Source organism: Schistocerca piceifrons, chromosome 4 (assembly GCF_021461385.2).
Source record: "Schistocerca piceifrons isolate TAMUIC-IGC-003096 chromosome 4, iqSchPice1.1, whole genome shotgun sequence".
Lineage (NCBI taxonomy): Eukaryota > Metazoa > Arthropoda > Insecta > Orthoptera > Acrididae > Schistocerca > Schistocerca piceifrons.
Window position 1 is genome coordinate 747,998,294 of NC_060141.1, and position 27,036 is coordinate 748,025,329.

General features: G+C 44.4%; 1 protein-coding gene and 1 non-coding gene across 2 annotated transcripts in view; both read right to left on the reverse strand.

Moving 5' to 3' along the window:
* LOC124796146 overlaps nucleotides 1–27,036 on the reverse strand; it is a 117,804-nt gene that overhangs the window by 65,471 nt on the left and 25,297 nt on the right. The window lies entirely within an intron of this gene.
* On the reverse strand, nucleotides 7,814–7,888 carry Trnas-cga. Its single transcript has one exon. It is a non-coding gene; the product is annotated as a tRNA-Ser (tRNA).

Here is a 27,036-nt window from a genome sequence, read left to right on the forward strand (position 1 = left end):
CTATTCGTGACTAGATGTTAACTAAAACAGGTTATGGGTTCGAATCCCGGTAACGCATAACTCTTTCGTCTCGCCATTCAGTCATCTCGCTATTGGCGAAAAATTGATTTCTAACATTTGATTTTGCTTAGTTAACAATGTGATTAGATGCTGGATTCGAATCCCCATCAAAAAGAAAACGCTATGCCATGTCATTTCAAATTTAAATCTGTGCATATTTTGTTATTTGTGACTGAAGCCATATTTAATGTGAACCGTGGTTAGTTAAGAGGAAGAATAGTTGCTGGATTGGAGTCCCGGGACCCAGTCTGGTACACAAATGTTCGTAATGTAACTTCAATTTGAACTTTGTTTTTTGAAATGTCATTTACTGTAACAAAATTGGATTTAGAAGCGTAATGGCTGTGTCATCTCAATAACGTGTTTTCTTATGTTTGCGTTATCGTGATATTAATTTCCATATTATGGACTGATAGCCATACAGAGCAGTTACCTCTTCTGGCCTGCTGTAGTAACATTTTTGTATGGTCAAACGACTGTATCGAAAAGACAGCAGAGGACCTGCACGACTGTTACGGTAAGTGGATTGCATACATATCATGCGAGACACAATTTTGGTTGTTCGGATACTTTTGTGCATGATAGTAGATTTCGAACTCCCTATATATACAGAACACTGCACTTCAGAGCGGTACATGCACATTAAGCACTCCTGTTTTTCGTACGTAGAGAATTCTGTATTCCACAGTACGTGCACGTTTCACACTCTTAGTCATTTTTGTGTGTTGCGCTGTACCTGAACTGTTGTATTAAGTCCATTTCCGTCACATGTACGGATGCTGGCATCACAGGAAACGTGTTCAGTAAGGTATCCCGAAACTCCGTCTTCTTTTCTGCACAGAAATGCTCTCGTTCCTACATGCGTTATATATAATTTTTTTAAACAGCTGTCCTCAGTACCGGCTTCGCCCGGCACAGTTTGCAGCAAGTAAAGCTGTCACCAGTCCGAAGACTGACCTGAGCAGCACAGTGCCTTACTAGGCACAGTCCTGTTGCAGGTCTTCCTGAGATCTTTGAACTGACTCTCCCAACCTGCGTAGTGTGGCCTCCGAACCACGGTGCAGCTCGTCATTCCTCACATCAACAAACATTGCCGGAGGTCAATAAAGCGATAACTGACAGATGCAAGATTGGCCGGGAATCGGAGCTGAAACCTATGGGTCCATAGTCTGTCATTTTACCATTGAGCGACCACGCTAGTGTATTTTTGTTATTGCTTTCGACACGAAATTCTCTTTTTGTATTTCATCATACTCACTTATTTTACATTTTCATCGCAATACTTGATTTTATAGTGTGAACTGGAAGTCCACCGACAAGATTTCAGAAGTTGTTACCTGTTTTTCGCTCTATGCCTTCAAGCTTGCGTACAGTAGCTGCTGAGTTCCATCTCTGTTTTGTTTTTTCGTGAGTGTCAGTCGTACACCGACTCCAACACACAGCACCAAAATGGTTCAAATGGCTCTGAGCATTATGGGACTTAACATCTGTGGTCATCAGTCCCATAGAACTTAGAACTACTTAAACCTAACTAACCTAAGGACATGACACATATCCATGCCCAAGGCAGCATTCGAACCTGAGACCGTAGCGGTCACGCGGTTCCAGACTGAAGCGCCTAGAACTGCTCGGTCACACCGGCCGGCACACAGCAGCACGGACAGGTTCACTGATGAAGAGTCGGCCGATATGCACTTAGTGCGTGTGGGTTCACTGAATACAATGCAGTGGACGACGCTATGCGAAGCTCCTCCCGCATCGACAACAACCACAGCACCGTTTCGCCTGAGGGTTGTCACGTTACTGTGACCTTTGTGTTGTACGAGGTGTGTTTTTCAAGTACCGTTTTGCCACACCGCGGCCGCAGCGCTGTGGTCGGCGTTCTGCGCATGCGCACTGGGTACCTACATCTGTTGTCTACACACTAACGCCATTACAGTCTGATTCTTCCTTGTTTACGTTGTGCACTGAGTGTTTGAGATGCCTCCGATAATCGTGAGTCCCGCCGACTGTGAAGTATGGGCTGTTATAAGATTTCTTAGTGCTAAAGGCCTAAAAGCGATCGATATTCATCGTGAGGTCTGTGCAGTTTACAGAGAAAACATTACGAGTGACGGAATGGTAAGAAAGTGGGTGAGCGCATTTAAAGATGGCCGCACAAATGTGCATGATGAACAACAGAGTGGGCGTCCTTTAGTCGTTAATGAAAGTTTGGTACAGTATGTGGACAATAAGGTGAGAGAAAACAGATGCTTTACGATTTCCTCCTTGCAGGATGACTTTCCTAATGTTTCTTGTAGTGTTTTGTATGGCATTGTGACCAGGCACTTGAATTGCCGAAAATTGTGCACACGTTGGGTACCGAAAATGTTGACGGATGTGCACAAAACCAAATGTTTAGACAGTGCTTTGACTTTCCTTGAGTGCTATCACAACGACGGTGATGATTTCTTGAGCCAAATTGTTACGTGCGATGAAACATGGGTGGCCTACGTCACATCAGAACCAAAGCAACGGGCCATGGAATGGCGGCATTCAGATTCACTCAGAAAAGTAAAGTTTAATCAAACAACTTCCGCCAGGAAAATCATGTGCACAGTTTTTTGGGACAGAAAAGGAGTATTGCTTGTGGAATTTCTGCCTCGTAATGAGACAATCAATGCAGTAGCTTACTGTAAGACATTGCACAATCTGCGCCATTCAATTCAGAACAAAAGATGTGGGAAGTTGAGCAAGGGCATCGTTTTGCTGCAAGACAATGCCCGTCCGCATGTGGAGAATCAGACCAAAGTTCTCATCACATCTTCTCGATGGGAAACTCTAGTTTATCCTCCATACACCTCGATCTTGCGCCCAGTGACTACCATCTGTTCCTGCACTTGAAAAAACACCTGGGAAATCAGCTTCTTGAAGACGATGATGAAGTCAAAACAATGGCGATGCAGTAGTTAACAAGTCAGGCGGGAGACTTCTATGAGGAGGGTATTCAAAAACTGGCACAACGTTATGACAAGCGTCTCAATATTGACGGAAATTGTGTAGAAAAGTAGATTAAGGTACAGGTTTTCATGTAAAAATAAAATTATTGAGATATCTTAGCACGTCTTTTTTTAATTTCAAAACGGTACTTACTTAAAAAAAACACTCCTGGTACGTTCATGTGTGTGTATATTACATGCTTTCTCACCACTATGGAGGTTCTTCAGCAGAAACTAAGGTAACTGGAATAACAAACCGATCAAATCGTAGCTACATTATTACACTGTAACGAGCCACCAGAGACTGAGGTTCCTTGTACCAAACTATGCAGAAAATATCCCTAAACGCCCGCTGAAGTTTTTTCAGTCGTGTTGGTGGTTCACTCTGTAAATTGTGTTCTGTTGTGACAGAACATTATGACCACCGACCTGCTATCGATATAATATCGCCCAGGCGATAGCAGCGAATGAATGCTAGTCACACAGACGCTGCATGTAGTACCAGTGAGCGTACTGTCTGTGTGTAGAATGGGGAAGGCGCGCGGTCTGAGTTTGACCGTGGGCAATTTGTGACGGCCCGGAGGTTCGGCAGGAGCATTTCAGCAACTGCACGACCTGTCGTGTGTTTGGGGAGTGCTGTGGTGAGTGTCTCGAACACGTCACGAAACCAAGGTAAAATGACGTCCAAATGTCGTGAAGTCGTGCGGCCATCCCTCATTACAGACGACAGATGTCGCAGGCTGGGCGGACTGGTGAAACAGGACAGGTGGCAGAACTAACGTCACACTTTAATGCTGAGCAGAATACAAGCGTGTCTGAACACAGAGTGCAGCTGCAGCGAACACTCCTAACGATGGGGCACTGCAACTGATGACCCATGCATGTGCCAATGTTAACACTACGACATTGGCAACTAACACTGAAATGGGCACGTAACCATCGGTAGTGGACGTTGGCGAACTGGCAGAGAGTTGCATGGTTTGATGAATCCCGGTACCTTCTTCAGACCTTCTGCAGACGGGAGTGCGCAATTCCGTCGTCTTCCAAGGTAGCAACTCCTTGGCACCTGTACTGCGGGACGGAGACAAGCTGGCCACGGCTACATTATGCTCTGGGGAACATTCATGTGGGAATCCATGTGTCCAGTGAAGCTCGTCCAAGGCACCATAATGGCCAAGGAGTGTCGTATACTCCTTCATGACGATCATGTTTCCCAACGGCAGTGGCATTTTTCAGAAAGACAATGCGCCATGTCACAAGAGCAGGAATGTGATGTAGTGGTTCGAGGAACACAGTGGCCAGTTCCAATTCACGCACTGGTCACCCAGCTCGCCAGATCTGAACTGAATCGGACACATCTGGGATGTCATTATTTTCATCATTGCAGCGACAACAGCAACTGTTACGAAATTGTCTCGAATGAATAACAACCCACAGTTGCACTAAATTATGTTTATTTTGAACTTTGCCCATGGTTTCTGCTATAATAATATATCCTTCTTCAGAAGTCCTATAAAATGACCAAAATAGCATCTAGACCAGTGATACAATCTACACATAAACTTCAAAATAACGTAAGTGATCACATATTACTTACATACACACTAGTAAATGAAAAATGTCTTAGTCCAGTGGCTGCGTCGAGACCAATAAAATACGAGGGTAATGCCAAGCCAGTCGTTGTGGCCGAGTGGTTCTAGGCGCTTCAGTCCGGAACCGCACTGCTGCGACGGTCGCAGGTTCGAATCCTGCCTCGGCCATGGATGTGTGTCGTGTCCTTAGTTTAGTTAGGTTAAAGTAGTTCTAAGTCTAGGGGACTGATGACCTCCGATGTTAAGTCCCATAGCGCTCAGAGCCATTGGAACCATTGGTAATCCCACAATTAACGCTGACAGGTACTGTGAGACTCTGAAAAAACTCAAGCGGACAATTCAGAACCGGAGAAGAGGAATGTTGAGTAAGAGTGTACACATTCTCCATGACAACGCTCGCCCACACATCGCTCGGGAAACCGTTGCTCTCCTGCAACAGTTTCAGTAGAACATAATCACCCACCCACCCTATAGTCCTGACTTGGCGCCCAGTCCCTATCACCTGTTCCCTAGGTTAAAAGAACATTTGACCGCAAAGCGATTCGGCTCCGACGACGAGGTGAAACAAGAGGTTCATAACTTTCAGAACAGCATGGCGGCGAGCTGGTATGACATGGGCATACAAAAACTGTCACAGCGTCTACAAAAATGCATCGACAGAAATAGTGATTATATCGAAAACTAGCTAAATGTTCGAGCTGCAAACTGATGTAAACTATTGTAGAAATAAACAGGTCTATGTACTTATAAAAAAATAGGAGACCTTACTTTTGGGATTACCCTCGTAACTTCAATAGGCATAAGCCTGTTTGGAACATAAGTAAAATTAGATATGGCACCGTATGTGCTCCGCCACTACCTCTGTTATACAGGGCGCACGGTCGTCAAGTGTGCCGCACCCCGTGCACCATAGGTGGTGCTCACCACAGTGAGCTACGTCGCACCGTGTATCAGGTAACTGATCAATACGTACGACAATAATGTGTCTATGTACAACGACTACGGTCGGCTGGTAGAATTAGCCCTGTATGCTATTAGAGAGTATAATGTAAGCTGATGTTATATTTGCATATGATAGTCTCGTTTCTGAACCATGCATCAAATTGTGATACGGCAAACTTTGTCAATATTCTACCACTCTAACGATCGTATGCCACAGCATTCCAGTAAGGTTCCAAATGATTGGAAAAGAGCACAGGTAATCCCAGTCTTCAAGAAGGGTCGTCGAGCAGACGCGCAAAACTATAGGCCTATGTCTCTGACATCGATCTGTTGCAGAATTTTAGAACACGTTTTTTGCTCGCGTATCATGTCATTTCTGGAAATCCAGAATCTATTCTGTAGGAATCAACATGGATTCCGGAAACAGCGATCGTGTGAGACCCAACTCGCTTGATTTGTTCATGAGACCCAGAAAATATTAGATACAGGCTCCCAGGTAGATGACATTTTCCTTGACTTCCGTAAGGCGTTAGATACAGTTCCGCACTGTCGCCTGATAAACAAAGTAAGAGCCTACGGAATATCAGACCAGCTGTGTGACTGGATTGAAGAGTTTTTAGCAAACAGAACACAGCATGTTGTTCTCAATGGAGAGACATCTAAAGACGTTAAAGTAACCTCTGGCGTGCCACAGGGGAGTGTTATGGGACCATTGCTTTTCACAATATATTTAAATGACCTAGTAGATAGTGTCAGAAGTTCCATGCGGCTTTTCGCGGTTGATGCTGTAGTATACAGAGAAGTTGGAGCATTAGAAAATTGTAGTGAAATGCAGGAAGATCTGCAGCGGATAGGCACTTGGTGCAGGGAACGGCAACTGTCCCTTAACATAGACAAATGTAATGTATTGCGAATACATAGAAAGAAGGATCCTTTAGTGGATGATTATATGATAGCGGAACAAACACTGGTAACAGTTACTTCTGTAAAATATATGGGAGTATGCGTACGGAACGATTTGAAGTGGAATGATCATATAAAATTAGTTGTTGGAAAGGCGGGTACCAGGTTGAGATTCATTGGGAGAGAAAATGTAGTCCATCAACAAAGGAGGTGGCTTACAAAACACTCGTTCGACCTATACTTGAGTATTGCTCATCAGTGTGGGATCCGTACCAGGTCCGGTTGACAGAGGAGATAGAGAAGATCCAAAGAAGAGCGGCGCGTTTCGTCACAGGGTTATTTGGTAAGCGTGATAGCGTTACGGAGATGATTAGCAAACTCAAGTGGCAGACTCTTCAAGAGAGGCGCTCTGCATCGCGGTGTAGCTTGCTGTCCAGGTTTCGAGAGGGTGCGTTTCTGGATGAGGTATCGAATATATTGCTTCCCCCTACTTATACCTCCCGAGGAGACCACGAATGTAAAATTAGAGAGATTAGAGCGCGCACGGAGGCTTTCCGGCAGTCGTTCCTCCAGCGAACCATACGCGACGGGAACAGGAAAGGGAGGTAATGACAGTGGCACGTGAAGTGCCCTCCGCCACACACCGTTGAGTGGCTTGCGGAGTGTAGATGTAGATGTAGATTTCATCTGTTGGACATTCGTATTAATAAGTATATGGTACTTCATTTGCACGTGTAGGATTGTTATTAATTTATTGTCGTATGTATTGATTAGTTGCCTGATACACGGTGCGATTTAGCTCACTGTGGTGAGCGCCACCTGTGGTGTGCGGGGCGTGGCACACTTGACAACCGTGTGCCCTGTATAACAGAGGTAGTGGCGGAGCACATACTGTGCCATATGTAATTTTACTTATGTTCCAAACAGGCTTATGTCTGTTGAAGTTATTTTACTGGTCTTGACGTAGCCACTGGGCTAAGACATTTTTCATTTATTAGTGCGTATGTAAGTAATATGTTATCACTTACGTTATTTTGAAGTTTATGCGTAGATTGTATCACTGGTGTAGATGTTATTTTGATCATTTTTTAAGACTCCTGAAGAAGGCTATATTATTACAGCAGAAACCATGGTCAAGGTTTAAAATAAACATAATTTTGTACAACTGTGGGATGTTTTTCATTCGAGACATCTGGGATGTGATTGAATGTGGCGTCAGAGCTCATGTGCCCCCTTCCTGGAATTTATGGGAGCTGACTTACGCATGCAAATGTGGTGCCAGCTCCTTCCAGCGACCAACCAAGGCCTCATTGAAACTTCCTGGCAAATTAAAACTGTGTGCCGGACCGAGAATCGAACTCGGGACCTTTGCCTTTCGCGGGCAAGTGCTCTACCAACTGAGCTACCCAAGCACGACTCACGCCCCTTCCTCACAGCTGTACTTCTGCCAATACCTCGTCTCCTACCTTCCAAACTTAACAGAAGCTCTCCTGCGAACCTTGTAGAAGTAAGCTGTGAGGACGGGGCATGAGTCGCGCTTGGGTAGCTCAGTTGGTAGAGCACTTGCCCGCGAAGGGCAAAGGTCCCGAGTTCGAGTCTGGGTCTGGCACACAGTTTTAATCTGCCAGGAAGTTTCATATCAGCGCACACTCCGCTGCAGAGTAAAAATCTCATTAAGGCCTCATTGCTTCCATACCACGACGCATCGCATCTGTTATCTCTGCCAGAGGTGGCCATACCAGCTATGAGATAGGTGGTGATATGTTCTGGCAGATCTGTTCAAATGGTTCAAATGGCTCTGAGCACTATGGAACTTAACATCTGAGGTCATCAGTCCCCTAGAACTTAGAACTACTTAAACTTAAATAACCTAAGGACATCACACATATCCATACCCGAGGCAGGATTCGGATCGTAGCGGTCGCGCGGTTCCAGACTGAAGCGCCTAGAACTGCTTGGTCACAACGGCCGGCGGCAGATCTGTGTACAGACACCATTATATGGGTTGCCCAAATAGTAGCTTTTCTGCAGATAATCGGATAAGTCGATTGCTATCCTTAAAGAATTAAACCATTTTATCGCTCAGGTAATAGGATGCTTAAAAGAAAGAAAAAAACAAAAACAAAAAAGCAATCAGGCCACACCGACTGGCCACCGTGCCGTGACGTCATTCTGAAGCAGTGTGGAGGGCCAAGGAACGAGCTCGCCGTCGCCCTCGGAGCCGCTACTCGTCAGTCAGGCATCTGAGCGTCCCACCTCACCACCAGCATTCTGCAGTCGTCACACCTTGGCTGAACCCAAGTACACCACACAGCAACTGAGCGAACTGAGCACTTAGCAATAGCATGTTTACTACTGTATTTAGAATGAAAGTACGTTTGCAGCATCGTTTTTATTTCATTCATCTTTGTGTCGATATTGTCTGTTGGCTCTCGCCTCGAATCTTTGGCGACGTTCGTTTAATGATTTTTCTGACGCTTCATCAGTAAGTATGCTCCAGCAATGGGGGATGAACCCTTGACAAGCCGGCCACTCTGGCCGAGCGGTTCTAGGCGCTTCAGTCTGGAACCGCGCGACCGCTACGGTCGCAGGTGCGAATCCTGCCTCGGGCATGGATGTGTGTGATGTCCTTAGGTTAGTTAGGTTTAAGTAGTTCTAAGGTCTAAGAGACTGATGACCTCAGATGTTAAGTCCCCCTAGTGCTCAGAGCCATTTGAACCATTTTGTACCGGCAAAGCGTCAGACAAAGACCCTGGGACGAAAGCCAACAAGCAGTTGAGTCCGCGCAGAATAACGTCACCAGTACATGCGCAATTGGCAGGACACGCGGGGGAGAACTGGTAGTCATGGGTGCTACGGTCCGGCGCTGTAGGGGAAACGCCGAGTGCAGTAGGGGTAGTGCCATTCCAAACTGAAGCCTATACTACCAGTTTTTGTACATATTAAATGGGTCCCCTCCACACCCACACTTCCATGGTGACCATTCAAAAATGTCTGTCACCTCTGCTTCGGTTAGTATCTAAAAGGAATTCCACTGAAAATGCAACGAAAGCAGCGTTTTATTTTCTCCTGGCCTGTTAACCATTTGTAACCTTCCAGAGAAACATCATGAGTGGCGAAATTTCAGTAAAACTTACTCGTTTTTCTTGTGGTCATGCTAAAATTTGCTTCTTTGGCCAAAACACAGCAGAGTTTATACAGTGTCACCTCACTAAAGCCGTCGGCACGCGGGACGAGTTAGCTAACGTTGACGTCACGCCCTACGAGTTTTTTGACGTCACTTCCTGCTATTTCTCGTTGAGAAGCCATTTCATCACGTGAAACACACGTCCCGCGATATTTCGGCAACGTACCACGTAAAGTAGAACCAATAGGATGCAAGAACACTCCTTACGTCACAAGCCGAAAGCAAGACGCCATACTGTATTGTCATGATCAGCAGAAGCCCATATTCGATGGGTTTTATGGTATATGTTACATGCCATGATTAGAGGCCGTTTCTAAGCACGAGCGAGTTGAATGTCTGGAGAACGAATCGTTATTCGTACGATTTTTTATAATGACAGGAAACATCATGTTGGTGGTTAAAGAATTTACGTATTTAGTTATTTTCGCTTTAAAACTCGCGTGCAATGAGATCAAGCTGTTTTAAGACAACGACCCATTTAAGATTAATGAAAACGTGTCTTTCTTATTAGGATTTGTTACTTAATTAAATGTAAATAACATTTTAAAGATCAAGTGCAGAAAACGCAGTCACTGAACTTCGTGCATCGGCATGGTGTAGTTTGTTGAGGCACGGTGATATGAGATCGTGCATATGTTGGGAATTGTTTCGCGCCCCAGTGTCACAATTTTTTTTCACTTTCGCGGTTTTTGAAAGGTTTTGGGAGTTTAGTAGGGAATTAATTTCTGTAATATTTGATGTTATGTAAATATAAGGGTGCTCTCTGTCAGGAATGAGTTCGTTTGATTTGGTGAACTGTTATAAGCTGATGTCTTTACTGAGTGGACAGGTGTCTTTAATTTTTGTCACATTACACGATCACGGATCTTGAAGTTTTTAAGTATACTACAGACAGAATAACTTGACAAGCATGTGGTTAGGAAAGGATATCTTCGTTTTGTTAGAGCTAATGTAGAAATTCTAGACGTGTCCGTCTTTGTGAACAAACTGTATGGTTTCCGAGACAAAAAAATCACGTCAAGCATCTCGCGCCTCCTGCCGACGGCGCTATGTCTCGTTACTTCGGATATCGCGTCCTCCTGCACGTCAACTTTAGCTAGCTCGCCCCGTGTGGCGGCGGCTTAACACAGCAGCTATAACTGCGAGAGAACTCTGAAACAGTGAAACTTGTTGAGGAACTGAGGAAAAGTTAGGTCAATAGCTTACGAAAAAACGCATCTTCCGGACAAAAATAAATGTCTTCACTTATGTTGTTACAAAACCCACATCATTTCTTGTTTCAACAGCTGTCGATGGCCCTTAAAATAACTTTCTTTCATCGAAAAAGTCTGTAGTTACTGGGCTAACACGATAGATAACTAAGTTTTGCAAAGTAATCATATGGCAAAATGTGAGGAATATTGTGGAAATTTCATTCTGGCTTTATCGCTGGGGCGCGCGATCGCAAATGAGGGTGCTACATCAGATCAGTTTTCTAGAGATTGGTGACAGATAGAGGACCTGCACTCAAGTCTAAAGAAAAATTCAGCATATTAGCAAAATTTCATACATAGCACCATATTATGTAATATGCACCAAATGCAAATTCATGGCGACCGCTAATTTTCATGCAAACTTTTTCGACTTTCGTACATTTCTTTATTCCATGTAAATATCACAATATCTGTGACCATTAACGAAAAGATGGGCACGTCGTTATGAAACTGACATATAAAGCTACAAGTAACGCAAAAATGATTATTTTACTGAATAGTAACGAGAACGATTCCAAGGCGTGCGCCTCGATTCCGTCATTGTGCGACAAGTTGAAAAAGAGACACTGAGGAAGAAGTGATGTATACGTGTGTATGATAAAGCCCTTCCCTCAAAACTATTTCTCTTCTTCATGCCTCCTCTGTGTTACCACAGATAAAGTGTCACTGATCTCATTTGTACTAAGATTGCCACGCAAGGTGCCTATTTGCTTCCACCGGCCAGAGTGGAATACAGAAGTTCTAATAAGGTTCAGCAACCTGCAGTCTTCTCTAGTCGTTGTCCCTGCACAGAAAACAACACGTAGCTCGTGAATCCGTAATCTTGAGACTGTAAGAAACTCTTAGCGAGGAACTTTTGTTTTAGAAACGATTAAATTTCCGATCAGAACACGATAAACTGCAAAATTACATTCCACTTTAGAGTAACAAATACTTTCAATTCATCAACAAAATACTTAACTGCCTATTTCTGTAATTACACACTGTTCTCAGCTAGACATTGCAAGTTAATCAAGTCTTGACTGATACCGCGGCGAACATGTCCGTTCTCCGAGACTGCCGAACGAGCTCTAATATTACAGAAGAACAACTTCGCTCGCCATCCAAGTTAGGCGCGATCCGAAGATCACCGAAGGAAGTGCTTCGTCTGCCTTTTCGTTTTGCAGTTTATTATTCTGCTGGATATTAATACTTGTGAAATAACGGAATGATAGCACGCTATTTAGAGATGCTTTAATTTGAAATTCAAGCAAATACGCTATTTAATTCTTCAAATATTAATTTCAAGATTTTAAACATGGCTGCAACAGCAACTGCTGAAATTCTTGACGGTAAATGATAACAGCCAAACAGTTGCAGGATAAAGATTTATTAAAATCCTTGACCACGGTTTTGGTATATCTAAATAAACCTTCATCAGAAGTAAAATACACTAAAATTACATCCTGCAGGGGAGATACATAAAACAATTGTGCCAAAGACGTCGTAAGTAGTTAAAACAACAACAACATAACTGTTGTATAAATGGAGATGATAGCTTTAACTACTGACGACGCCTTTGGCACAATTGTTTTATGTATCTCCACGCCAGGATGTGGTTTTGTGTATTTTACTTCTGATGAAGGCATATTTAGATATACCGAAACCGTGGTCAAGGATTTTAATAAATCTTTATCCTGCAACTGTTTGGCTGTCATCATTTACTGACAATAATAGATTACCATTTTGGCGCGCAACTTCCGAACTTAGCAGCCAATCGCGAAGGACCACAATTTAGGCGGTCTTTCTCACGATACTCGTAGCGAACAAATCATCTGCGATCGGTAGCTCACACCACATTACATCATCTTGCCACAGCCTCCTCCTCAACTGCTTTAAGAAGAGCTTCTCGTAGCCGAATATGATGACTGCAAAGCCACAAATATTACAATTGCCGATTAGCCGAAGGAGGGCAGAACTGCCCGACCCCCCTTCCGAACAAACGAATAAACTCGCCCAGTGCTTTGGGCGAAAATTGGTCACTGCGCATTCGGTCTACGTCGTCAACAACTGGTCACGAAATCCTCAACAATTGCGCACTGCAACAATAGTTGTGTGAGATACGGCAGTGAAAGAAAGAAATGCGAAAACACGCGAAGAGTCGCTGTTATTCAGTAGCAATTAACTGTTAACGCTGCCCGTTAAGAGACCGCGTAATAACCTCGTTTCTCGAGCGCCTCGCGGCTCGTTAAGGCGAGGCCGTAGCGACGTGACGCAACGAATCGCGTCTCGGAATTCCCTCCGCAGCCGCGTGCCGCACCACGGGTCAGCTTTCTCCGTCGACGGCGAATCTCGTCCTTCGACTGTTACTGCTAACGCTTTAGTTACTGGATGTCAAGCCGCATGCAGATTCCACACGCCTGTATCTTCGTTCTTCCAGAGAAACCTGTAATTACTGCTACTGTAGCTTCGTAGCTGAGCCTGTAGAGTGGCTGAGTTCACGGCGGAGGGTATCTTGTACCACTACTACATACCGTTCCTCATAAGAATAAACCTGGTGTAAACAAACACAAACGAGGTGATTGGTCAGCAGCCTTAACTCTCGTACAGTGGTGTTGTTGCGCTGTTGTAAGTAGTTTCAACTTATGTATTATATATCTTATTACTATGCCATTGTAAATGAAACGTTGAGACATTCTGATGTATTAACTGCCATCAACGTTTTTCATAACCATACTTTAGCTACGTAATTTGTACTTTAAAAATCGTGTTCAGTCACAGTTTCCGTAAGCGCTACTTTTCCTCTGATTGCCCCGCTGATCAAATGTACCGCGAAAATGGCATGACTGCTTTCTGCTTCGTAGTGAAGCACGCACTCGGAACACCGTAAATGGCTAGGAACAAGTTGTTCTTAATGTTTTTTAAACATTACAGAGGAAATTCATCAGATTTGACGTTTTTTGAGAAACATTATGTAACATCGGTTGTATTCCTTGCGTAAACGGTAGCGTGACAGAATGACTCGAGTAGGCCGCTGGGCGGCAGTTGGAAACCCCTTGTCAGCTACAACTTCTTCTTTTTTTTTTTGTTCGGTTTGAATACCTGAGTCATTTAAATACGAAATTTATCAAATTTGAGGTAAATAACTCATACTTAACCATTATTTTTTCAAGAAAAATGCACGTCTTCTATGTTTGAATTACATATTACACGCAGAATTCTGGTTTTCATTGCAAGTACAAATTCTTAATTATCGATGTATTATAAAAGATTCTTTAAGATTCTGAAATAAAGAAACATTACACAATTAAATTTTTTGGAGGCCAGGGTGGCCGAGCGGTTCTAGGCGCTACAGTCTGGAACCGCGCGATCGCTACGGTCGCATGTTCGAATCCTGCCTCGGAAATGGATGGGTATGATGTCCTTAGGTTAGTTAGGTTTAAGTAATTCTAAGTTCTAGGGGACTGAAAGTTAAGTCCCATAGTGCTCAGAGCCATTTGAACCATTTTGAAAAACCAAATGCTCCTCGTCTGAATGTATCCATTGTTTTATAGAGCAGATGTTTCGCACGAGCCACAGTGATAAGCGTTATAGAAACATTGAATACAATAATTTTTTCGTAGTCGAGCACACGGTAGAGATGTTGGATTTTTGCAGTTGTCACCTTAACACTGCAATATGAATCTAAGTGAGTTGATCTGGAGCCAAGTTAAGGGATATGTCACCAGAAATAACAAGACATGTCAGCTGCCATCACCAGAAAACAAGACATTAAAGCTGCCAAACTTACTGAAAATAATGCACGAAGCTTGCTGACACGTCACTTCCAAGCGATGGCGAATTGCAGAACAACACGTCATAAAAGAGGAGGAGAAATGTGGACTTTTTAGTCTCTTGAGGTTCTATTGCTGATCGCCTCGTTGTCAACGTAGCAGCATTGAAATGTACCGTATGCCTCGGAGTCCGATATGGAAGAAGTTCGGAGGTTAACAGAAGACTGACTGTAATACTTCAGTGACTTCAATATTTAACTGCATGTTGAAATCCCAGCAGCGCAATTTTACCCCACACATAGCTCATGCAGAAAAATTAACCTTGTGAAAGTCAGGAATTTTCATCATTCTCGTTTTTAATTATACTACCATGTTAGCTAAGATCGACAGCATGTTATGTTTTCCAGCAGATCACCTAAGAAGGGTATCGCGCGAATTTTACCATTGTTTCCTTCCATTCAAAAATTAAATGACATTCAAGGCAACGTTGTTCTCTATGCGGCTCTTTTTGCGACTTTACTACAACTGTTCACATCACTGCAGGTCAGTTGGACGAAGTGACTGGCCATTGATTTCCAAGTTAAACGCGCCGGTACAGACGTTGTCGCGTATTATCGCTGAGTCGATGCACGCGCAACGCTCAGTATAAAACGTATCCTCATTATCGTACTTGACTGTATTCAGGACAGCTTGGCTTGTGCTCCACGTGAAACGAAATCCAATGATGTTCCAGCAACCGCGGAAGAATACATAGTGTAATGTTTACATGAGGTTTGTTCTTATGATGAACGAAGTATAATCACTCCCTTTACTGTTGCACTCACAGATAGAGCGAGGGATAAACAAGTGTCTCTGCAACTCCGTACCAGCCCTAATTTTTGTTATCTCCTTGGTCCTTATGTGAAATCTACATTGACTACAGTAGAATCATTCTGCAGTCAGCCACAAATGTCTATCCTCTAAATCTTTATAAGTTCTGTTTCGCGTAAAGAACGCCGTCTTCCCTCTCAGGACTCCCATTTAATTTCTCCAAGCATATCCGTAATACTCGCGCATTGATAGAACCTACGTCTAATAAATCTGAGTTACTTCGATATCTTTCTTTAGTGAGACTATGGTCCGGATCCCAAGCAGTGGGGCAGTACTTAAGAGCGGGTCGCAATAGTGTTCTTCTTCATAAATGAGCTACGCTCTCCTAATATTATTCCAATTAAGCGAAGTCAACCGTTCGCTTTCCCTACACTACTGCCCGGACGTGCTCATTCCATTTGATATAGCTTTGCAACGTTAAGCCTCGATATTTAATGGAGATGACCGTGTGAATCACCACATCACTAACTCTGTATTTGAACATTACAGCATTATCTGTCCTACTTATCTGCATTCGGGCACATTTTTCTACGTTTAGAGAAAGTTGCGATTCATCACACGAAATAAACATTCCAAGACATCCTGTATCCTGTCCGCAGCTCGTGGTCTCGTGGCTACAGTTGCTGGCTCTGGATCACAGGGTCCCGAGTTCGATTCCCGAACAGGCTGGGGATTTTCTCTGCCCGGGGACTGGGTGTCTGTATTGTCCTCATGGTTAGCCGAACGGTCTAACGCACGGCTTTCCGGTGTGGGAAGGAGCGCCTGGTCCCCGGCACGATTCCGCCCCGCGGACTTGTGTCGAGGTCCGGTGAGCCAGCCAGTCTGTGGATGGTTTTTAGGCGGTTTTCCATCTGCCTCGGCGAATGCGGGCTGGTTCTCCTTATTCCACCTCAGTTACACTATGTCGGCGATTGCTGCGCAAACGAGTTCTCCACGTACGCGTACACCACCATTACTCTACCACACAAACAAAGGGGTTGCACTCGTCTGGCGCATTCGGGAGGACGACGGTTCAATCCCATCTCCAGCCATCCTGATTTAGGTTTTCCGTGATTTCCCTAAATCGTTTCAGGCAAATGCCGGGATGGTTCCTTTGAAAGGGCACGGCTGATTTCCTTCCCCATCCTTCCCTAACCCGAGCTTGTGCTCCGTCTCTAATGACCTCGTTGTCGACGGAACGTTAAAAAAAAATCACTTGTCTGGTGTGAGACGTTCCCTGGGCGGTCCACCGGGGGCCGAACCGCACAATAACCCTGGGTTCGGTGTGGGGCGGCGGAGGGGTGAAGTGGACTGCGGTAGTCGTCGTGGGGTTGTGGTCCACTGCGGCTGCGCCGGGGACAGAGCCTCTCCATCGTTTCTACGTTCCCGGTTAACATACAATACAATTGTCCTCATCATTTGATCATCATCATTCGTGACAGTGGCTAGATTGGAATGTGTAAAGATTGGACAGTGTAAAGATTGAGACTTTGTACGGGCACTGATGAGCGCGCAGTTGAGCACCCCACAAACCCACCATCACCAGCCTGTATTCTCCTACAGTCACTCAACGAAAATACCTTCCAGTACACTACAGCGCCATCGGCAAACAGTCCCAGATTGTTGTTCATTCGATCCGGCAGATGGTTTGTGTATATAGAGGTCAATAGCAGTTGTGGCATTTGCCTGAATCCAGAGCTGATAGAGAGCATCATGACTGATACAGGGATTAGTGATCACAAGGTCGTTGTAGCTAGGCTCAATACTGTTTCTTCCAAATCCACCAGAAACAAACGCAAAATAATTTTATTTAAAAAAGCGGATAAAGTGTCACTAGAAGCCTTCCTAAGAGACAATCTCCATTCCTTCCGAACTGACTATGCAAATGTAGACGAGATGTGGCTCATATTCAAAGATATAGTAGCAACAGCAATTGAGAGATTCCTACCTCATAAATTGGTAAGAGATGGAACTGATCCCCCGTGGTACACAAAACGGGTCCGAACTCTGTTGCAGAGGCAACGGAAAAAGCATGCGAAGTTCAGAAGAACGCGAAATCCCGAAGATTGGCTAAAATTTACTGATGCGTGAAATTTGGCACGGACTTCAATGCGAGATGCCTTTAATAGGTTCCACAACGAAATATTGTCTCGAAATTTGGTAGAAAAGCCGAAAAAATTCTGGTCGTATGTAAAGTACACAAGCGGCAAGACGCAGTCAATACCTTCGCTGCGCAGTGCCGATGGTACTGTTACCGACGACTGTGCCGCTAAAGCGGAGTTATTGAACGCAGTTTTCCGAAATTCCTTCACCAGGGAAGATGAATGGAATATTCCAGAATTTGAAACACGAACAGCTGCTAGCATGAGTTTCTTGGAAGTAGATACCTTGGGGGTTGCGAAGCAACTCAAATCGCTTGATACGGGCAAGTCTTCAGGTCCAGATTGTATACCGATTAGGTTCCTTTCAGATTACGCTGATACAATAGCTCCCTACTTAGCACTCATACACAACTGCTCGCTCACCGATAGATCTGTACCTACAGATTGGAAAATTGCGCAGGTCGCACCAGTGTTTAAGAAGGGTAGTAGGAGTAATCCATCTAACTACAGACCTATATCATTGACGTCGGTTTGCAGTAGGGTTTTGGAGCATATACTATATTCAAACATTATGAATCACCTCGAAGGGAACGATCTATTGATACGTAATCAGCATGGTTTCAGAAAACATAGTTCTTGTGCAACGCAGCTAGCTCTTTATTCGCATGAAGTAATGGCCGCTATCGACAGGGGATCTCAAGTTGATTCCGTATTTCTAGATTTCCGGAAAGCTTTTGACACCGTTCCTCACAAGCGACTTCTAATCAAGATGCGGGCCTATGGGGTATCGTCTCAGTTGTGCGACTGGATTCGTGATTTCCTGTCAGGAAGGTCGCAGTTCGTAGTAATAGACGGCAAATCATCGAGTAAAACTGAAGTGATATCAGGTGTTCCCCGGGGAAGCGTCCTGGGTCCTCTGCTGTTCCTGATCTATATAAATGACCTGGGTGACAATCTGAACAGCTCTCTTAGGTTGTTCGCAGATGATGCTGTAATTTACCGTCTAGTAAGGTCATCCGAAGACCAGTATCAGTTGCAAAGCGATTTAGAAAAGATTGCTGTATGGTGTGGCAGGTGGCAGTTGACGCTAAATAATGAAAAGTGTGAGGTGATCCACATGAGTTCCAAAAGAAATCCGTTGGAATTCGATTACTCGATAAATAGTACAATTCTCAAGGCTGTCAATTCAACTAAGTACCTGGGTGTTAAAATTACGAACAACTTCAGTTGGAAAGACCACATAGATAATATTGTGGGGAAGGCTAGCCAAAGGTTGCGTTTCATTGGCAGGACACTTAGAAGATGCAACAAGTCCACTAAAGAGACAACTTACACTACACTCGTTCGTCCTCTGTTAGAATATTGCTGCGCGGTGTGGGATCCTTACCAGGTGGGATTGACGGAGGACATCGAAAGGGTGCAAAAAAGGGCAGCTCGTTTTGTATTATCACGTAATAGGGGAAAGAGTGTGGCAGATATGATACGCGAGTTGGGACGGAAGTCACTAAAGCAAAGACGTTTTTCGTCGCGGCGAGATCTATTTACGAAATTTCAGTCACCAACTTTCTCTTCCGAATGCGAAAATATTTTGTTGAGCCCAACCTACATAGGTAGGAATGATCATCAAAATAAAATAAGAGAAATCAGAGCTCGAACAGAAAGGTTTAGGCGTTCGTTTTTCCCGCGCGCTGTTCGGGAGTGGAATGGTAGAGAGAGATAGTATGATTGTGGTTCGACGAATCCTCTGCCAAGCACTTAAATGTGAATTGCAGAGTAGTCATGTAGATGTAGATGTAGATGTATCCCGGGACACTCCTTACGATACCCTCGTCTCCGATGGACATTCGCAGCCGAGGATATTACTCGAGAAATCTTGGACAAGTGTCTGGAGCCCACACTGTCGAGCGGCATGGCGGAGAACAGGGAGAGGGCGACAGACTGGAGTGGCACTGGACGAGGCACGCCGTGTCGGCTGCTGCGAGCGCCACTCAGAATTCTGCGCCCTGCCTCGAAAAAAAAAAAAAAAGTCTGGCTCCATTCACGAGATGATCGTGGTTGTAGAAACGGTTTAGGTGTTAAGAGAACATTCGCCCCCGAAAATCATCTCGCTGTCGTTCTGGTAATGCCTGCCCCTCGCTATGGTTTGTCTATTTCAGGAAAGAACAACAAATCAGAGCACACCTATCCAGGGGGATGCAGGGCCAGGGAACAGTGACAGCCTGGACAAGCAGCTGTGCGGTTGTTTAGTGTCAGTTCTGAGTTGGGGCGTCGTTGCGGTGCAGAAAACACCCCCGCGGACGGCTTTCTACCACCCCTGATCTCGGCAGCTTTTGGTAACCTCGGCAGAGGTTTCCGATAGTGTGCCCTGTTAAGAGCGTCATCTGTCAGCAGCACATAACGGCATCGCCAGAAACACAATGGCCTTTCGCAATAATACGATATTGCCAGGTCCATGTTGTTCCAAATTATGAAGCAATGTTCCTTCAAACATGCACGCACGTCCAAAGGAACAGGCATTGCGGCGACTACAAGCCGTTACGAAATACATGATATGTATTCGCAGTTGCGAATATGGGCAACCATCAGCTGTGTAATGGAATGACAATGAGAATTTTTGCCGCACCGGGCCTCGAACCCGGATTTTACGCTTATCAAATGGTTCAAATGGCTCTGAGCACTATGGGACTTAACTGCTGAGGTCATCAGTCCCCTAGAACTTAGAACTATTTAAACCTAACTAACCTAAGGACATCACACACATCCATGCCCGAGGCAGGATTCGTACCTGCGGCCGTAACAGTCGCGCGGTTCCAGACTGAAGCGCCTAGAGCCGCTCTGCCACCACGGCCGGCTCAGTTTATCGCGAGAGATCGCCTTACCATTACGGCAGTCGTAAACGATAAATATTTTCTCAGACTTAACTATCCTTGCCAAATATTTGACCGTGTGCGGTGCTGTTTGACGTGTTTGACGTGTACGAGGTGTGTGACAGAAATTTTGACCGACGGAAAGTTTGACAAGATGGCGAACGTTGTGGAAACTGCAGTCAAGTATAAAAACAAAATAACACTGACAATTACCAAAATAGTAGAGGTACAGCATATTTACCAGCCATATTTGTGCGAGAAAAGGTTATGAACAAATCAATATTTTGCGCGTACAGTCACATACAACCGGAAGTGGAATGAAATAAGGAAATCGAAGTTCTCCGGTTCTTCCATGGACGACGTGGGCTCCTCGTTCCTATATAGTGATATTTTAATGAAATGTCTTACAGGAATAAGTAGAAGATAATAAATTTTCGCTGCCTTGTGTCTTGCCGGCCGGAGTGGCCGTGCGGCTCTAGGCGCTTCAGTCTGGAGCCGAGCGACCGCTACGGTCGCAGGTTCGAATCCTGCTTCGGGCATGGCTGTGTGTGATGTCCTTAGGTTAGTTAGGTTTAATTAGTTCTAAGTTCTAGGCGACTGATGACCTCAGAAGTTAAGTCGCATAGTGCTCAGAGCCATTTGAACCTTGTGTCTTCCCTTTCAGTCTGCGGGCGAAGTAACGCTAAGCAAGCTATTTTTCACTGCCCTTGTGCAGAAAGTTGACGTAACCATCAGGTTCTGAATGTAACATTTCCATTAATAGGATTTCAGTTGTATATTTCTCTCTCGTTTTAAACCGTTTCCAGTACCATCGTTTCGCTTTCTTCTTCTTTAAACACCATACTAGAATCATTGTTGTTTGGTGAGTGGTTTGATACAGGTCTCCATGCTGCTAAAAATGCTTGATCTGCATTTGTGGCCATTCCCACTAGTACCAAAATACAGCATACACGAAAAGCTTCGCCTTCAAAAGTATTGTTAAATCAACAAGCGTACGGGCTTGTTAGACACATCCGTGGCTAGATAACAGCACACTCGACAGACAAGTTTGCTCCTTTAAGAGGGCCTTCACAAGTTTTAAAAAAGTTCATTACCCATTTGAAGAAAGTTGATGTAATAATCTGAGGATAATATTTCATTTAGGAGATATTCATTGGCAAATATCTCACTTTAAGCCGTTCCCTGGACCAGAGACTTGTTTTCTTCTTCTTTAAACAGAATGCGAATGTCAATGCAACTACTCATTTGAATTTGTGGCCGTTCTCACTACTTTCAAAGACTTACGAAGACGCACGCGCCTTCTTCAAAGTGCGATTAAACTGACAAACGTTGTTTGAACGTGTACTGTCTTGCTCGGCAGTTTTGTCAAACACGTTTAGCCTTTGTGCTATCCGAGCAGACTCACGGTCAGACCCTAACTTCCATATGTCAACAACCATCTGTCTGCAACCTGTACTCACCTTTTCATTCGGACATACATCTAAAACCTGAACTCGCCTGTTCCTTTGGACGCATGCATGATGGGAATTAGTATGAACACACGCACGCGCCTTGTTGTCCGGCATTTGTACGTGAAAATGTAACGGTACTGCGTGCCTGAGCACATAACGCTTACGAAGGCCTACTATGCGAGAAATAATAGCCCGACTGCGGCGCAAAGGGCGTTAGCGACAGAGTTCATCCTGAAGACAAGCGGTTCAAGAGTGCTAACAATTAAGAATTTGATTCACAAGTTATAGAGAACCGGTGTTCGTAATGAGTGTTGGCAATGTCGGTCATCCAAAAAGGGCAGAAACGCCTGAAAACATCGACAATACAAGCGCTGTGTTTCAAACCAGTCCCAGGAAATAGGTCAGACGAGCTGTACAACAGCTGGGAATCAATCAGGAGACACTGCTAAAAAATGGTTCAAATGGCCCTGAGCACTGTGGGACTTAACATCGGAGGTCATCAGTCCCCTAGAACTTAGAACTACTTAAACCTAACTAACCTAAGGACATCATACACATCCATGCCCGAGGCAGGATTCGAACCTGCGACCGTAGCAGTCGCGCGGTTCCGGACTGAAGCTCCTAGAACCGCTCGGCTACCGCGGCCGGCGGAGACACTGCGACAGTTTGTTGTTGAAGACCTGTATCTCTTCCCATGCAAAATTCAAACCCATCAGCCATTAAGCCCGAGGGCCATGGAACATCGTTTGTGTTTCGCTAACACTATTGTCCGCAGAATTGACGAACGGGACTTTGATGTGAATATGGTTTGGTTTAGGGACTAAGCCCACTTTGACTTGGATGGGTTCGTCAGTAAGCAAAATTTGGGGGACTGAGAACCCACATTTCAAGATCGAGAAGTCTCTTCACCCTCAACGGCTGCCTGTGTGTTGTGCAATGTCTAGTCACAGAATCGGGATAATCGGTGCGATATTCCTTTATGGCACAGTGATCAGCGAACACTACATGAAGGTTTTGGAAGATTATTTCATCCCCATTATCCGAAGTGACCCTGATTTCGACAAGATGTGGTTCATGCAATACGCAGGTCGACCCCATCGAAGCAGGAGAGTCTTTGATGTCCTGCAGGAGCACTTTGGGGACCACGTTCTGGCTCTGGAGTACCCAGAGGCCACTGTCATGGCTCTTCATTGGCCATCATACTAGCGGGATCTGACTCCTTTTTGTGGGGCTGTATTAAAGACAAAGTGTTCAGCAATGACCCCAACACCATTGATGAGCCGGCCGTTGTGGCCGAGCGGTACTAGGCGCTTCAGTCCGGAACCGCGCTGCTGCTGCGGTCGTAGGTTCGAATACTGCCTCGGACATGGATGTGTGTGCTGTCCTTAGGTTAGTTAGGTTTAAGCAGTTCTAAGTCTAGGGGACTGATGACCTGAGATGTTAAGTCCCATAGCGCTCAGAGCCATTTGAACCATTGCTGAAAACAGAGATTCACGAGGTCATTGACAGCATCGATGCTCCGACACTTCAGCGAGTCATGGAGAATTTCGCTATTCGTCTGCGCCAAATCATTGCCAATAATGGCAGGAACATCGAACATGTCAAAAGCTAAATACGAGTACCTGTAGTGACGTTTAGTTTGTGCACGTCGTAGTGTATGGACGCATCTATGAATAAGATCCGAGTAGTCTAAACAGCTTATTTGAGTGAGGAGATACCCTTTGGGGCAGGTGGATGTGTGCGGGACAGGACGGAGCCCATTTCCGTTGCGTGTACCCTTCTTCACGCTGCGACTGTCACAAACGGGTAGCGTGTTACGGCGGCGAACAGAAAACTGTATGGTGGGTCTTCTCGTTCTGATGTTGCGAGTGCGCGGCAGTTGTGAAATGACCGCGGCGACATTACCGCAGAGCCTCCCTGCCGCTTGCACAACGCGGCCGCATCTGGAGACAGCAGCAGCAGCAGCAGCGGCAAGAGCAGGATGGCAGGATTGGTTGCTGAGGGAGGCCTTGCGCCGCTGTCGCGACACTTTCGACACACTGCGTGAACGCGACTGGGACTTAGACAAAGATGTTACTGAGCCGTCTCTGTGAGGGCGAATCGCGTTCCGAACAGTGGCCTTTACTTCAAATGGTTCAAATGGCTCTGAGCACATTGGGATTTAACATCTGAGGTCTACAGTCCCCTAGAACTTAGAACTCCTTCAACCTTACTAACCAAAGGACATCACACACATCCATGCCCATGGCAGGATTCGAACCTGCGACCGTAGCAGCATTGCGGTTCGGGACTGAAGCGGCTAGAACCGCTCGGCAACAGCGGCCGGCACCTCTACTTCAACTGGGTCTCGATTTACAGATCTTTTTACTTACACATTGTTACCAGACAAGAAACGGTGTCAAACGGCGACATATTAAAACTTGTGTGTAATCTCGTGACATTGTTAGGTTGAGTAGAAAACTATTTCCGCCTTATTTTTACTTACTCTTTGCCCATTCATTCCACTGTCGTGGCAGACAACGTCTCTAACGTCAGCACAGAAGCCAAAATTAGATGATGTATTAGCCAAACCAATAAACAGGTGTAACTGTTAAAGCCGAGCGCCCCGAAGCACGTGGACCCCTCCTGAACGTTGACGATCACCGCGATAAAATAAGGGAAATCAGAGCTCGTACGGAAAGATGTAGGTGTTCATTCTATCCGCGCGCTGTACGAGATTGGAATAATAAAGAATTGTGAAGGTGGTTCGATGAACCCTCTGCCAGGCACTTAAATGTGATTTGCAGACTATCCATGTAAAGGTAGATGTAGATGCTCAGACATGCTGCTTCCGACGATGAAAAATTAATAATGAACTGAGGTAACACTCCTTAAGGGGGGGGGGGGGGGGTAGGACGTCAAACGGACCGACTTGGAGCAGGAGAGGCACCACAGGACATTTTAATTTCCACTGTCGATAATTTTACAAATAAATTCATAAAACTTTGTCAGCATGACCAGGAAGGCTTCAGAATTCACACTCATAGGAGTGGAAGTTCGAAAACATAACGAAATGATTTTTTTTTTACATGTGAAATTTCATAATTTTTTTCACTTACTTATGGCAGTATTTGTTGCTACAGGTACACTTTTCTTCATAAGTAAGAGAGATTCTTCGATGAATTTTGCACAGAATACAAACCATACTTAAAGGTGTATGAAACTCTAGAATTTTCCAAATCTATTAAAAACTGTGGTAAAAACTGAGGTAATTAACTAAAAAATTTGTGTTTTTTCTAAACATGAAGTTTAAAATATAACAGTTTATTCGCTTTTTCATAAATTAAATAAATTCTTGAGTTTCATACACCTGTGAGTATGGTATGTATGAAGAAAAGTGTACCTATAGCAACAAATGCAGCCATTAGTAAGTGAAAAAATGATAATATTTCGCACGTAAAAAAAAATGGTTTTGTTATGTTTTCGAACTTCGACTGCTACGAGTGTGAATCCTGAATCCTTCCTGGTGTTGCTGACAAAGTTTTATGAATTTATTTGTAAAATTATAGACAGTGTAAATTAAAATGTCCTGTGATGCCTCTCCTGCTCCAAGTCGGCCTGTTTGACGTCCTACCCCCCTTAAGCGGACTCACATGGGGAAGCCACGACGTTTGGAACTCGGATTTACTGCAAACTTCGTACAGTCGTAGTACTTCATGAGAACAACAAAAGTTGTAAGCAGTAGCGCGTACTTCTCAAGCGTTACTGAGAAAGTCACAAGATAATTTCGGTCGCCAAATATATATATACCTGTGCGAGGCCACTTTTAGTAAGAAGCTGCGGCAGCCGAGTGGTTAGCGTTCAAGCCCCCGGGACCGCTGGCTCGATGGATCGAATCCCGTTCGCTAGTTTTTTTCGTTTCTAACACAATTTTCTTTGCTATTTATATCACAGTTGATATAATGGGAAAAATACGTGTAATCGGATGAACTTTTAAAAAAATTGTTCAAATGGCTCTGAGTACTATGGGACTTAACATCTGAGGTCATCAGTCCCCTAGAACTTAGAACTACTTAAACCTAACTAACCTAAGGACACCAAACATATCCATGCCCGAGGCAGGATTCGAACCTGCGACCGTAGCGGTCGCGCCATTCCAGACTGAAGCGCCTAGAACCGCTCGGCCACAACGGCCGGCGGATGAACTTTTATTGAATTTGCAATGTTATTTGGCAGTCTACAAATTCTTACTATCACAAATAATATAATATTTATAACTATCGACTTGTCAACGACCAAACGCATAAAGTGATACTGAATATGTATGCTTGTCCGTGTCTTCAAAACTGTTCGTATTTAATCGAAAGAGAACGAGAAATTGCTTCTCGTGAAGACGATATTAAGATACACTCGATACTGCATGACCAATTATCAGCGCCGATTTTAAGGAAATGCTGCGTTATGCATGGTTTGCTTCCAAATTATCGGCTGAAAGAGAGGTTTTTGAAAATGTTAACGAGGTTCGTTTTTCCACGGAAAACCTCAAAAGATCTTGCGTATGCGGAAACATAGCGTTTATTGAATGCAGCTGGTGCCGTTTAACTTTGTTTTCCATGTTTTTACGAAAAATACCATCCTGAAACTTGCACTCGTAATGTCGACGGCGACGATTAATTGTACATCTTTTGAAAGCCGTCTGGGCCGGTCAAAACTTGGAGGTAACGTTTCGGGTTGCTTCCAGGTATAAGAGATTTCTCAATTCACGGACAAGCATACATTTTCAGTATCACTTTACGCGTGTGGTCGTTTACTAGTCGATAGTTATGAATAGTATACTATTTGTGATAGTAAAAAATTGTAGACTGCCAAATAACATTGTAAATTTAATAAAAGGTCATCCGATTATACGTATTTTTCCCATTATATAAACTGTAGTATAAATAGTAAAGAAAATAGCCGTGTTAGAAACGAAAAAGGAAAACTGACGAACGGGACTCGATCCATCGGTCCAGCGATTAAGGGCTTGGACGCTAACCACTTTATTATTTTTTTATCTCATTTTTGTTCTAGATTGTTAGTTGAATTTGTTCGTGGCGGGCGTCCGATGACACCTCTACAGGT